The sequence below is a fragment of the Chiloscyllium plagiosum genome, unplaced genomic scaffold (genome assembly GCF_037043375.1).
Source record: "Chiloscyllium plagiosum isolate Xiang-an unplaced genomic scaffold, Cpla_swu_hap1 HiC_scaffold_14, whole genome shotgun sequence".
Taxonomy (NCBI): Eukaryota; Metazoa; Chordata; class Chondrichthyes; order Orectolobiformes; family Hemiscylliidae; genus Chiloscyllium; species Chiloscyllium plagiosum.
The window spans coordinates 123,952,968-123,968,077 of NW_028270152.1; positions in this window are offsets into that span (position 1 = coordinate 123,952,968).

Below are 15,110 nucleotides of genomic sequence, written 5' to 3' on the forward strand. Positions count from 1 at the left end.
AAAGGCAACCCTCCACCACTACCCTCGGTCTCCAACCTTACAGCCAATTTTATATCCATATAGCTAGTTCTTCCACCTTGAATGTCTTTCTGAAGTCCAAGTAAGTGATTTCCATGCACAAAGCCATGCTGACTATCCCGAATCATTTCTTACCTTTCCAATTACATCTAAATCCTATCCCTAAGAAGCCCTTCCAATAACTTGCTTGACACAAGGTTCACCAGTGTATTGTTCCCTGGCCTTTCCTCATCATCTTTCTCAAATAATGGCGCCAGTCTTCCAGCACCTCGGTGATACAAATATCTCAGCGAGGGGCCCAACAATCACTTCTCTAGCTTCCCACAAAGTTCTGGGATTCACCTGATCATGTATCAGTGATTTATCAATCTTGATGCATTATACAAGTTCCAGTGCCTCCTCCTAAATAATATGGACACTTGTCAAGCTATCCTGATTTATTTCTCCAAACTTCCATATCCTCGTTCAGCAAAAGCTGACATGAACTACGTAGATCGTATCTCTCCTGCCTCCTGCAGATCCATAGACAGCCTTGTTGATCTTCGAGGGTCACTATTCTCTGCCTGGTTACTAATTTTTCCTTAGTGTATTTCTCGTAACTCTTTAGATTTTCACCAAACCCATTTCACAAAGCTCTCTCGTTCCCTTTTTGTCCTCCCAGTTTCCCTCGAGTATAATCCTACTGCCCCTATACTCCTCCAGGTATTCACACAAACCCAGCTGTCTGTACATGCCATATCCCTCCTTCATTTTCTTGACCAGAGCCACAATTCCTCTTGGCAGGCAGCATTCGTTACACCTCCCAGCCTTGGCCTTAACATAAACATACTGTCTATATACTCTCATTGTCGCAGGCCTATGGAGGCAATGGCTGATGAGGACAGAGAAACAATCAATCAATCATTCTCAGTAAAGAGGCAGTGCTGGGAATGATACCAGCTTAAAGGTCGATGGGTCTCCTGGCCGTGATCAAATGCATCCCAGGGGACTATAAGAGATGGCAATGGGTAAATAGCAAATACACTCGTGATAATTCACAAATTTGCTGGACTCTGGAACGGTTCTAACAGATTGAAAAGCTGCAAATGTGATGCCAATATTTTAAAATGAACATGTTAGCATAACTTCTGTAGTGGGGAAAATGTCCGATCTGTCAAGGAAGAAATAGTGAGCTATGTGGATAGAAATTGTCTCATCGAGCAGACACAGCATGGATTCATGAAAAGTGGACGACACTAAGATGAGTGTTTGAGCAGTGTGTGCAGAGGCCACTGTCAGTCTGCACAGGGATACAGATAGGTTAAGTGAGTAGGTAAGGGTCTGGCAGATGGAGGACAATGTTGGGAAATGTGAGGTCATCCATTTTGGTCGGACGAACAGCAAACTGGATGATGAAATTTTGAAAACTTGCAGCATGCTGCTGTGGAGAGGGAGATGGGTGTCCTTGTGCATGAATCACAGGAAGTTGGTTTGCAGGCGCAGCAGGTAATTAAGACAATGAAGGGAATATTGTCCTTCATTGCTAGAGGGATGGTTATGCTGCAGCTGTACAGGGTGCTGGTGAGGTTACACCTGGAGTACTGTGTACAGGTTTGGTCTTCTTAATTCAGGAAGGATGTACTGGCACTGGAGAGGGTGCAGAGGAGGTTCACTTGTTTGAGTTGGGAGTTGAGAGGGTTGCCTTATGAAGAGAGATTGAGAAAACTGGCACGATCCTCATTGGAATTTAGAAGAATAGGACTTTGTATAGGAAAAATATAAAATTATGAAGGGAGTAGATAAGATAGAAACAGGGAGGTTATTTCCATTGTAGATTGGACAAACTAGGGTGCATAGCGACAAAATAAGGGGGGATCAGATTTAGGACTGAGTTCAGGAAAAACCTCTTCCGCTAAAGGGTTGTGAATCTGTTGAATTCCCAGCTGATTGAAACAGTTGAGGCTTTCATATTGAATGTCTTTAGGTCAAAATGTAGATTTAAGAACAGGAAAGGAATTAAAGGTTATGAGAGAGAGCAGGAAAGTGGAGCTGAGGCCATGAAAAGATCAGCCCTGATCTTATTGAATGGCAGTGCAGGCTTGAGGGGCCAGATGGCCTACTCCTGCTCCCATTCCTTATGTTCTTATGTTCCCACTTTCCAGCCGTCCCTTTGCCTGGGAATAGCAAAGAAATATTGAAAGATTTCGCCTTTTTCAATCACAATTCGCCTTTATCCAATTTAGAACAGAAACGTTTAGATCTGGTCTATTCTTTTCTGGAACTATTTTAAAACTAGTAGAATTATCAGAGATTCCAGACAGTGGGAAAGCAGGCCATTCAGCCCATCACATCCACACTGACAGTCAGAGGCTCTCACCTTACCCATGTAATGCTGCATTTCCCATGGATAATCCAGCGAGCCTGCACATCCCTGAACACTATGGGCAATTCAGCCTGGATAATCCACCCAACCTGCATATCTTTAGATAGTGGGAGGAAACCAGAGCAATCAGACGAAACCCACGCAGATATTAACAATAAAGTGATCAATCCTTTCTTATTTCCCAGTTCCGTCCAAATAACTTCACTGAACGTACACCCATGAATATCCTCCGAAAGCACAACTGTAATGTTATCCCTAATCAAAAACACCACTCGTCCTCCTCTCTTGTCCCCGTTTCTATCCTTCCTATAGCATCTATACCCTGGAACATAAAGCTGACAGTCACATCCATCCCTGAGTCACTTTTCTATAATACCCATCATCTCCCAGTCCCATGTTCAAACCATACCCTGAGCTCATCTGCCTTCCCTGTCAGGCCTCTTGCATTGAAGTAATTGCAGTGTAACTGCTCAGTTCTACCTCGTTCTGTGCCTTGACCTTGCCTGCCTTGACTGTTTGACTTCTGAACTGTACCAGCCTCAGACTTACCTCTTTTCTCACTATCTCTTTGGGTTTACCTCCACTTCCTCGCTCGTTTAATGCCTTCCGAGTAGCACGAGCAAATCTCCTTGCCCAGACATTAGTCACATTCCAATTCAGGGACAATCCATCCTTCTTTTGCAAGTCAGTTCTACTCCAGAGGAGATTTCAATGACCAAAAGATGTGAATCCTTCTGCCCTACACCAGATCTTTAGCCAATCATTCATTCCTCCATCCTGCTATCTCTACTCTCACTAGCATGTAGCATAGGGAGTAATTCAGATCTTACGACCGAGGACCTACTTTTTTTTATATTCCAGGCTACTTTGCTATATTCTCTCATCAGGTCCTTATCTTTTTCTCTTCCTATGTCATTGGTACCAATGTCCAACGACCTCCCACTGGTTATTCTACCCTTTAAGGAATATTCTGCCACCTCTCAGACATCCTTGACCCTGGCACCAGGGAGGCACCAGGGAGGCACCCTGTTGTCTCACTGTCAGCTGCAGAAGCTGTGGTCTGCCCGTTTAGAGAGTCCCTGATCATCACTGATCACCTGGAACCTGATATACCTCACATTACATTAGAGCCAGCCTCAGTACCAGTAACTTGGCTATCAGTGCAACATTGCCCTGAGTGTCTTTTACCACCTACATTTTGCAAAACAGTACTTGTTTGAGATAGGGATAGCCACAAGAGACTCCTGCACCACCTCCTTCTGTCTCATAACTTTCCAAGACGTAACTCATCTACCTGACTGTATCTGTAGTTTTCTGGCCTGAAACCGCCACCTATCACACACCCTGACTCTTGTAAATTCATCATTACCATTAAGCACCGCTCCATCTGATCCATGCGATCCAGGAGGATTTGCATACTCAATTCCTGCAGACCATCATCAGGATCATTGAAACTCTTCCTAATCTCCGACATCCTCCAGAAAGAGCACTTCACTGTACGAAAGGCCATCTCTGCACCTTAATCTGTAGACCCAGAAAAAGCCAGAGTCTTCCAGCTTTACAAAACATTACTCTCTAATACATGAGTACCTGTATTTTATATTTAAAACATTCAACCAAAAGATCATAAGACAGGTAATTAAACTAATAAACCCTCACCCTATTGAATATTGCGGATTTTAAAAAATAAAACAGACCAACATTTACCTTTTAAGAGACTGAAACCCACTGAGCTGATCCCCTGCTGTGAGTCACAGGCATACAGCACGGAAACAGACCGTTTGGTCAAACTCGTCAATGCCGACCAGATATCCGAACATAATTTCGTCCCATTTGCCAGCACTTGGTCGATATCCCTCTAAACCCTTCCTAATCATACACCCATCCAGATGCCTAATAGATGTTGCAATTCTACCAGCCTTCACAACTTCCTCTGGCAGCTCATTCCATAAACGCACCACCATCGTGTGAAAAAGGACCCTTAGGTGCCTTTTATATCTTTCCCCTCACACGTTAAACCTATACCCTCTAGTTCTAGACTCCCCCACCCCAGTGAAAATACCTTGTCTATCTATCCAATACATGCTCCTAATGATTTTATAAACTTCTGAGTTCTCCCTTCAGACTCCGACACTCCAGGGAAAACAGCCCCAGCCTATACAGCCTTTCCCTACAGCTCAAACCCTCCAACCAGGGCAACACCCTTGTAAATCTTTTCTGAACCTTTCAAGTTACACAACATCCTTCTGATAGGTGGAGAACAGAATTGCACTCAATATTGCAAGAGTCGCCAAACCAATGCCCTGAACATCTGCAACATGACCTACCAACTCCTTTACTCAATGCTCTGACCAATAATGGAAATCATACCAATCACCTTCACTATCCTATCTACCTGCGAATCTACTTTCAAGGAATTCTGAACCTGCACTGTAAGGCCTCTTTGTTCAGCAACACTCCCTAGGACCTGACCATTAAGTCTATCAGTTCTGCTAAGCTTTGCTTTTCCAAAATTCAGCACCTCACATTTATCTAAATTAAACTAATCTGCCACTCCTCAGCCAATTTTCCCATCTGATCAAGATCCCATTGAAACCAGAGGTACCCTTCCTCACTGTCAACTACACCTCCAATTGTGGTGTCATCTGGAAACTTACTAACTATACCCCCTATGTTCACATCCAAATCATTTATTTTAATGATGAGAAGTAGTGGACCCAGCACCGATCCTTGTAGCACTCCACTGGTCACAGGTTTCCAGTCCGAAAAACAATCCTCTACCACAACCCTCTGTCTTCTACCTTTGAGCCAGTTCTGTATCCAAATGGATAATGCTCCCGGTATTCCGTGAGATCTCACCTTGCTAACCAGTCTCCCATGGCGAACCTTGTCGAACGCCTTACTGAAGTCCATATAGATCACATCTCCCGCTCTGTCCTCATCAATCCTCTTTGTTACTTCTTCAAAAAACAGCTCAATCAAGTACATGACATGACTTCGCACACACAAAGCCATGCTGACTATCCCTAATCAGTCCTTGCTTTTCCAAATACATGCAAACCCTGTCCCTCAGGGTACCCTCCCACAACTTGTCTGGCACCAACATCAGGCTCACGGGTCTGTAGTTCCCGGGCTTGTCCAAACCGCCTTCGTTAAACAGTATCATCATATTAACCAACCCCCAGTCTTCTGGCACCTCAGCTGTGACTATCGATGATACAAAAGTCTCAGCAAGGGGAACAGCAATCACTTCCCTAGCTTCCTACAGAATTTTGGGATACACCTGATCAGATCCTGGGCATTTATCTAGCTTTATGCGTTTTAAGACAAAAAGTACTGCCTTCTCTGTAATATGGACATTTTTCAAGGTGTCACCATCTATTCCCCAACATTCTATATCTTCCATATCCTTCTCCACAGTAAATGCTGATGCAAAATACTCGATTAGTATCCCCTCCCCACCCCATCGCCTACAGGTCCACACATAGGCTGCCTTGCTGATCCTTGAGGAGCCCTATTCTCTCTCTAGTAACCCATTTGCTCTTAATGTATTTATAAAGACCCTTTGGATTGTCCTTACCCAATTCGCCAAAGCTGCATCCTGTCCCCTTTTTGCTTACTGATTTTCCTCTTAAATATACTCCTATTGTCTTTATACTCGAAGGATGTTCTGGATTGGAATAAATGCCAAATATTACATCTTATAAAAGGGCAGGACTTAGACTGATTAAAAGTCGGGCCTTGAATAGTGATATAGAACAAAGAGGCCTCGGGGTTCAGATCTTTGCAGTTTATGTCACACGTTGACAGGGTTGTTCAGAAGGTGTATAGCACACTTGCCTTCATTGCTCGCACCTTTGTGTCTAGGAGTTGGGACATTACGTTGAGGTTGTACGGAATGTTGGTGAGTCCTCTTCTGGAATACTGTGCTCAGTTCTGGTTGTGCTGTTATAGGACAGATATTATTAAGTCGGAGCGGGTTCAGAAGTGATTTACCAGGATGTTGATGGGAATGGATGCTTTCGGTTATAAGGAGACGCTGGGTCGGCTGGGACTTCTTTCACTGGAGCACAGGAGGCTGAGGGGTGACCTTATTGGAGGTTTATAAAATCCAGAAGACTATCAGTAATGTGAACAGCAGGTGCCCATTCCCGGAGGGAGCGCAATTCAAGAGTGGGGACATACTTTTTAAGGTGAGAGAAGAAAGGCTTTAAAAAGACGTTCCGAATTTTATTTTTTGTTTTTGCACAGAGAGTGATTCACATGTGGAATAAACTTGCAGAGGACGTGGTAGCTGTGAATACAATTACAATTTAAGGGTGGCACAGTGGCTCAATGGTTAGCACTGCTGCCAGGGACATAGGTTCAATTCCTGCATTGGGTGGATGTCCATGTGGAATTTGGGTATGCTTCCCCGTGTAAGCGTGTGTTCCTCCAGGTGCTCCTGTTTCCTCCCACAACCCACAGATGTACAGGGTAGGTGAACTGGCCATGTTAAATTGCCCATCGTGTTCAGGGATGATTGGGTAGAGTGAATTAGTAAGGGGTAAAAGTAGAGTAAAAATGGTAGGGGAAAGGGATTCTAAGAGGAAAAACCTTTTGGACCCGTATATAGAGAGGGAATGCGAGGATGGATTTTAACCAAGTGGAGGCAGATGTGATTAGTTCAGTTCGAATTTATGGTCGACACGGACTGGTTGGACCACATGGTCTTGTCAGTGCTGTATAACGTTATGACTCTAACGCTTGCTATCTCTGTAAATTCCTGTATGCTCGGAACTCCCCCTGTCATTGCCACCTCATCCAGCCTTACAACTCTTCCTTATCTATATAATTCCTCTCCAGCCTCAAAACCCAAAAACCTCTATCACAAATGTCTCTATCTCTGTAATATCCTCCATCCTCATAATCCTTTCCAACTTACATCTCCTCCAGCTTCATTATCCTCCCTATCTCTAATCCCCTCCAGTCTCTCAAAGCTCTGCTATATGTGCCTTTATTTCCAGCCTTCAGGATACCCAATGTTTATTTCTCACTTGATGACGGCCCTTTCCGATTCCTGGCTGAGCTTCTGAATTTTCTCTTAAACCTCTCAATCTCCCTTTCCTCCCAGAAACATCGACCATACATCTGTCATCTACTCTAGTATCGCCTTTTCTGACCTGATGTCCAATGGAGCCTATCATATTCCTATAATAAACATCTCAGCGGTCTACAGAACAGAAAACGGCTCTGGTGGTCCATCGGGTCTGTGACAAAGAAAACTACTACCTAACTATCCTCATCTATTTTCCGGTACTTGTGGGAAAGTGTTATCTATCATGGCATCGCAAGTACATACTAATTTCATCTTAAATATTGTTGCGATTTCTGTGTCTCCCACCCTTACAGACAGTGAGGTGTAGTGGAACTGTTGCTGTATGATAACATCACCCACAGGAACACAGAGCAGCTTGCTCTGTGCAAACCAGAGATCGCCCACACATTGGGAAGGATGGCAGGGTCCCTGAGAGGGGGCATAGGAGATTTATCAGGATGGTTCAAGGAATGGGGGATTTTTGCTGCATGATTATGGTTTAATCTCAATAGATGGACTCTCCTTCCCAACCTTTCCCCTTGCCTGTGCTGTTATAACCTTCTGAATAAACCACCACCACCAGACATCTCTCCATAATAGACAGCCGTCCTAAGGTCTGGTCAGACAATGCAAACTTTACCTTTTACACAGTGATGCCGCTGTACCCCGGGGGTGGAGAAAGGGAATGCTGAAGGTGGTAGATCGGAAACCACTCGGGCACAGTGCCTTGTCCTGGAGGATGTTCACGTTGTTTAATATTGTTGGGGGCTGCACTGATGCAGGCAAGTGGAAAATGTTCCAACACAATCCTGATGTGTGCCTTATAGAGAGCAAACAGACATTGGGGAATCAGGGGTTTGGGAAACTGAGATTGTTCTCCTTGTAGCAGAGGAAATTGCGGGTGCCCTGTGACAGATGGGTTCACAGAATTTAAACGTTAGAATAATCAACCTTACACTCATGAGCTCATCAGAAAAGCATTACAGGACACATATTGAAGACTTGGGGGAGATCTACTGAGAGTGTGGTGTGATTCAAAAGAGAACGTTTATGCAGCAAATGGAAATGAGCTGGAACACAATACTCACACATAATGTGAATATCCAGCTCCTGATGAATTGAGTAATTTTGTCAGAGTTTGGCATTACAATTACTGAGATTACCATCTGAATGTCCACCTGTAATACACGTTTATAAAACTGTCACTGTCAGTTCATTGAAGAAACTCTCTCCATCCCGTCCTCCTGTCCCAGGATGACTGCACACATTACCCCTTGCGGAGGTCAGCAGTCAATTCAGGGGGAAATCTATGTGGGTTTCTGTGAGTTTCCACATTGGGATTTCATGTGACTGAACAGGACAGATCTTTGACACATGGGGCACAATGTTCCAAGAGTTAGTGAGATGTGGAGAGCAGGATTTGTTTCCTTTTCTTTCCTTCCGTGCAGACGCTGTGCCTCATCAATGAAACATGGGGAATGAAAGGCTCATGCAGCTTGATGGGCAAGTTGTCTCCATTCTGACCAATGGGCAGCAAGCTCCTCCCAGTCATTCCAAGAGTCTCTCTGAAAAGATAACAACTGCTTCCCACTGCCCACGGCTCCCAGGAAATGTTTAGAAGAATGAGCGGGGAAAATCTCCTAGAAAAGGCAGAACGATAAATTTCCAAAAGGATTATAAACAGTTTACAGAGAGGGATTAATTTTAGAAGTAGGCACCAAGTTGGCAAATGGAGTATAACTTGGGAAATTGTGACGTTGCTCATTTTGGAGGAGATAATAAAAGAACAGAGTACTATGTAAATGGTGGATACTGTAGAAATCTGCACCACAAAGGGACCGGGGTAATTGCGTAGGAAACACAGTTACAACAGGGAGTCAGGATGGGGAATGGAACGTTGTTTCTTATTGCAAGGAGTTTTCAGTGTAAGTGTTTGGAGTATATGCATGAGAGTAACTTAATAAAGTGCGAGTGAGACCACATCTGGAGTAATGACAGAAGTTTTTGTCCCTTTATTTAAGGGAATACATAATTTCATGGGAGGCATTTCAGAGAAGATTGACTGGGATGATCCCTGGCTTGCCGGGATTATCTTTTAAGAAAAGGCTGAAAACGTTGGGACTCTACTCACTGGATTTGGGAAGAATGAGAGGGAATCTCATTGCAATATGTAGGATTCTTAAGGAGTTTGACAGGGTAAATACTGAGAGGATGTTTCCGATCATGAGGGAGTCTGGAACCAGATTCTGGGATAGTCGCAGAATCAAGGGTTCTGCTTTTATTCGTCAAGTTTAAGGCAACACCGACACGGGTCAGGGGTTTCAGTAGCAATGGAGCTGGGGTGAGGTGGAGACAACCAACATAATAAGAGATTGAAATTCTTGGTGTTTGTGATTGTGTTGATGCCTGATCAGAATGTCACCGTGGGGTCAGATATAACAGCAATATTGTGAAGAATGTAGTTCCGCCTCACACAGTTTCCAGAGAGAGGGAGGGGCTTAGCAGTAAGGGAAAGTAATTTGTAATAGTAACTGAAGGCAATAGGTTTAACCATTGAAATGTTCCGTTGCAGGAAATTGCAGCTAATCGAGTAGTGGGAGCGTGATGAGCAGTTTGATAACTGAGTAGTGGAGAGGGATGATGGGGAGAGAGAGCTGGGCATTGTCAGTGTACATGTGAAACCTAACACGGTGCTTTTGGACGATGTCACCTCCTGGCAGTGTGTAGGTGAGAAACAGGACGGACCAAGGGGAGATCCTTGAGGGACACCAAATACAAGGAATTCAGAAAGGAAAGGGAGAGTTGGGATGGAGCAGATTTTTCCAACAACGGTGGGGTCAAATATTAGTTTGTAGCACAATGGGAGAGAAGAACATAACCAGAAAAGACAGACAGACAGACAGAACAAGTAATAATATCTGTGATTTGGCGAGGGGGTGTAATGAGGAGGAGGAGTCCAACTCCAAAAACACTATTTCTACATTAGTGACATCACCCAACTCCACCTTAGCCTCAGCTCATTTACTGAAATACTCGTCCATCCCTGTGTTCTCTCCAGACTTAATTATCCAAACACTCCTGGCCAGCCTCCCACATTAAACTTACATGTAATCTCAACAGTATTTAAAACCCTCCTGATCAAGTGCTCACTTGTACCAAAACTAGTTGATCCATCAAAAGGCTCCTATTTACAAGCAACAATTTAAAATTCTCACCCTTGATGTAATTCATGGCTGTGAACATCCCTGTCTCCCTGCACCACACAACCTGTGAGACCCCGACAACTCATTTGTGTTTATTCATTGCTTCACCTGTCTGGCTGTTTCTACTGTTGCCAAGGCAAGGTGGTCTGGTCTTCCTACCCTAACCCTGTCAGACCTGCTTTCCTCTTTTCAGGTGTTCCCGCAAACCTGCGTATTTGGCAATGCTTTTGATCACTTGACTTAGTATCTCAGTCTATGGCCTTATATCAGAAGTTCTCAATAGTATTTCTGTGGAATTATAAACATGATAAAAATACAAACTGTTGTTGATTTGCACATACATTCTCAATTCTTCAATGTTGCTGAGTGAATAATCGATAACAGCTCTTACCCAACCACACTGTGGGAGCACCTTCACCACACGAACTGCAGCAGTACAAGGAATTCAATCATCACCTTCTCCATATGCAATGGGGCTTTGGCATTGATCAATGGTATCGGTGGAGGGAGAAACACACAGTTGATATTTCAGGGTGTGCAAAATACATTATAGGGAGGGAAAATGGTGCAAAATTTGGGAATTTTAAATTTGTGTTTTACAATGTGCACTAAGTTCTGTAAAACCTCTCATCACATATCATGAAAATTTCCTTCTCTTCCTGGTCAATATGTCTTTCCTTTCCCCTGCCCTTCACCTTCACACATTTCCAATGCCTTGGTCACAACAACACTGTGCTGTTAGTGAAGTTTATCACGTGGTTGAGTATTGTCCCGCCCCTCATTCACTCTGATTGGTTGAAGGATCAACTAGCACCTCTAGCCCCCGTTCCCCCACTCTTATTGGTCCTGCGCTGACATCAAAAATCCGAGGCCAATTGTGGGCTGGAGCATGCTCAGTGCTTCCTGCTTTTTCTGTTGTTCATCAGGTATGAGACAGAGGGGGCTCATCCCAGTTTCTCCTGATGTCAGACAATAACAACTACCTGCATTGTATGGAGCCTTTCACATTGACAAATCTCCTAAAATGCTTCACGAATGATGGAAACATTGATTAAAGAGAACGATTTTTAGATACATCTTTAAGGCGGACAGAGGGGGTGAGGGAGGATATTCCAAAGGTTTGTGTCCTCGGCAGCTCAAATCATAGAGTGATATAGGTGGGCAACAGCTTACAATGGAGACAGTGGCTAACCATAGATTAACAACCTCATGTTATAGCCCACTACCCCACACACCAGGCCTTGTTCTCACAGCCTGCCATTACACACTACCTATGGTGAGCCACTAACAGTCTCCATTAACAGCTAATCACCTTCCCCCAGCCAGATCGTTATCCACTCCTTTATCCAACTGTTCTTCTCACTCTTTCCCCACCTATCCTTAACTCCTTTTATCCTCCCCCCATACTATCGTCTGCAAATAAACTGACTTTTTTTCTCAGTAACATCTGTTCTGAGGAAGGAATACTTGGTCTGAAACTTTAACTCTGATTTCTCTTCACAGATGCTGCCAGACCTGCTGACCTTTTCCAGAACCTTCTGGTTGTTGTTAATGATTTACAGCATCCGCAGTTATTTTGGTCTTAATTTACTGGGAGTTTGTAATTCAGGACCAACAGCATCTGTCCCAGTCTCTGCTGTCTCTCCCAACCCCAACCAGTGACATTGTGCCTGCACAGCTCATGGACATGTGTTGTCTTGCTGGCCACACCCCTCATTCACTCCCATTGGCTGCAGTACCACACAGCCTTTCCTCCTATTGGTCTGGAACTGCTGTTAATCATGCCGGCGCCGATTGAGAGGTAAGTGGTTGGCTCCTCCCTCTCTCTGCCCTGGGATGAGCTTCATCATTCACAGTGAATGGGACAGTATCACAGGGCACAGGGGCTGGGGGCTATTCAGCCCATTGGGGCTGTACTCTCTCCCGCTGGAGATGCTGCAAATCTGTCCCAAGTCCCCTTCCATGTGCTCACAGCCCCCCAAATCTTTCCTTAAAATGTAAAATTCCAAGTCTGTTTCAGAATACCTGCTGAATCTGTGTTATTCAGACTGTTTCAGATGCTCAGAACTTACTGAGTAAAATAGTGTTCACATTTTCACCTTGTATTATTTGCCAATTACTTGAAAGTAGTTACTAAAAATTGTGATAGTGTTAACAATTCCTCTCTCTCTCTCTCTCTCTCTGCAAATTCAAGACTTGGACCCAAATCTGCACCAGGTCGAAATCACTGTTTCACCTTCTCAGCTCCAAGGATAATTATCTGTGTTTCAGCTAGCTCTCCGCAAAAGAGAGGATTGCATCTTAATTTATTAACATCAAAGAAACAGACCTTCGGTCCAATTCATCCATGCCAACGAGGAATCCTAAACTAATGCATTCCCATTTACCATCTATTGGCCTGTATCCATCAAAACCCTTCCTATTCATGTACCCAATTGGAAGCCTTTTAAATGTTGTGATTTAATCAGCATCCACTACTTCATCTAGTAGCCCCTCCCATACACACACCACACTCAGCTTGAAAACGTTGCCATTTAGATCCCTTTTAAATGTTTGCGCTCTCAACTTAATCCCAGGTGGTCTAGTTTTGGACCCATCTAACCTGAGGAAATAGTACCCCGGCTGCTCACCATATTCACACCCCTCATGATTTTATAAATCTCCATGAAGTCACCTCTCAGTCTTTTGACTCATCAGAGAAAATAGCCCCAGCCTATTCAGCCTCTCCCTGTAGCCCAAATCCTCCAATCCTGGCAACGTTTTTGTAAATCTTGTCCAAACCTCTTCAAGTTTCACAACATCCTTCCCAGAACAGGGAAATTGAAACTGAAAACAGAATTCCAGAAGTTGCTTAATCAACATCCTGTCCAGCCACAATATGACATCCCAGCTTCTGTATTCAATGCATTGACCAATAACGGAGTGTGTTAATGGAGTCCCATTTGCCAGCGGTTCACCCTTCTCCCTCTAAAACCTTCCTCTTCATGTACCCAATCAAATGCCTTTTAAATGCTGCAATTGTACTAAACTCCACCCCTTCCTCTGGCAGTTCATTCCATACTTGCAATGTCCTCAATATGAACAAGATGCCACTTAGATTCCTTTTAAATCTTTTCCCTCTCACCTTAAGCCTGTACCCTCGAGTTCTGGACCCTCCGAACCTGGGAAAAAGTCCCCGACTGCCCACCTTATTCATGCCCTTCATGATTTTATAAGATCACCTCTCAGTCTCCAACTCTCCAGGGAAATTAGTCCCAGCCTGTTTAGCCTTTCCCAATAGCTCAAGCCGTCCAATCCTGACAAACGTTTTCTGAACCCTTTCAGGTTTCTCAACATTATTCCATGAACAGGGAGATTGGACCTGAAAACAGAATTCCAGAAGAGCTGTAATCAGTGCCCTGTCCAGCCCCAATATGACGTCACAGCAGCTGCATTCAATGCATTGACCAATAACGGGGAGGGTACCAAACGCTGCAAACACATTCCGCCTCCCTGTAACTCTACTTTCAAGGAACTATGAATCTACATTCCAAGGTCCCTTTGTTCAGCAATGTTCCCCAGGACTTTACCATTAAGTGTATAAGTCCTGCGCTGATTTGCTTTCCAAAATACAACAGCTCACATTTATCAAAATTGAATTCCGTCTGCCATTCCTTGCTCCAATGGCCCATCTGATCAAGATCCTGTTGTATTCTGAACCAACCTTCTTCACTGTCATCTACACCTTCACTTTTGGTGTCTTCTGTGAACCTACTGACCATACCTCATATATGCACATCAAAGTCATTTATTTAAGGGCCCAATACCCATCCTTGCAGCACACTGCTGCTCACAGGCCTCCAGTCCGCAAAGCAACCCTCCAACAGCATCCTCTGTCTCCTTCCTTCAAGGTAGTTTTGTATTGGCTTGCTCTCCCTGCATTCCATGTTATCTAACCCTGCTAACAAGACTGCTTTGTGGAACCTTGTTGAATGTCCATATAAACAACATTCACCGCCTGGCTTCATCAATTTTCTTTGTCCCTTCAAAACACTCACTCAAGTTAGTGAAACACGATTGTGCATGTACAAAGCCACACTGACTCTCCCTGATCATTCCTTACCTTTCCAAATAGATGGATATCCTGTCCCTCAGAATCCCTTCCAGCAACTTACCTGCCACTGACTTCAGGCTCACTGTTTTCTTGTTCCAGGGCCTCTCCTTACCACCTTTTTAAAATAATGGCACCTCACCTGTCGCTATCAAATATACAAATATCTCAGGAGAGGCCCAACAATAACTTCCCTAGATTTCCAGAAAGTTCCAGGATACACATGATCAGGTTCCAGGGCTTTATCCACCTTGATGCGATTTAAGACATCTAGTACCACCTCCTCTGTAACATGGACACTTTTCAAGTTATCACTGTTTATTTCTCCAAACTCTCGAGCTTCCATATACTTCTCCAGTA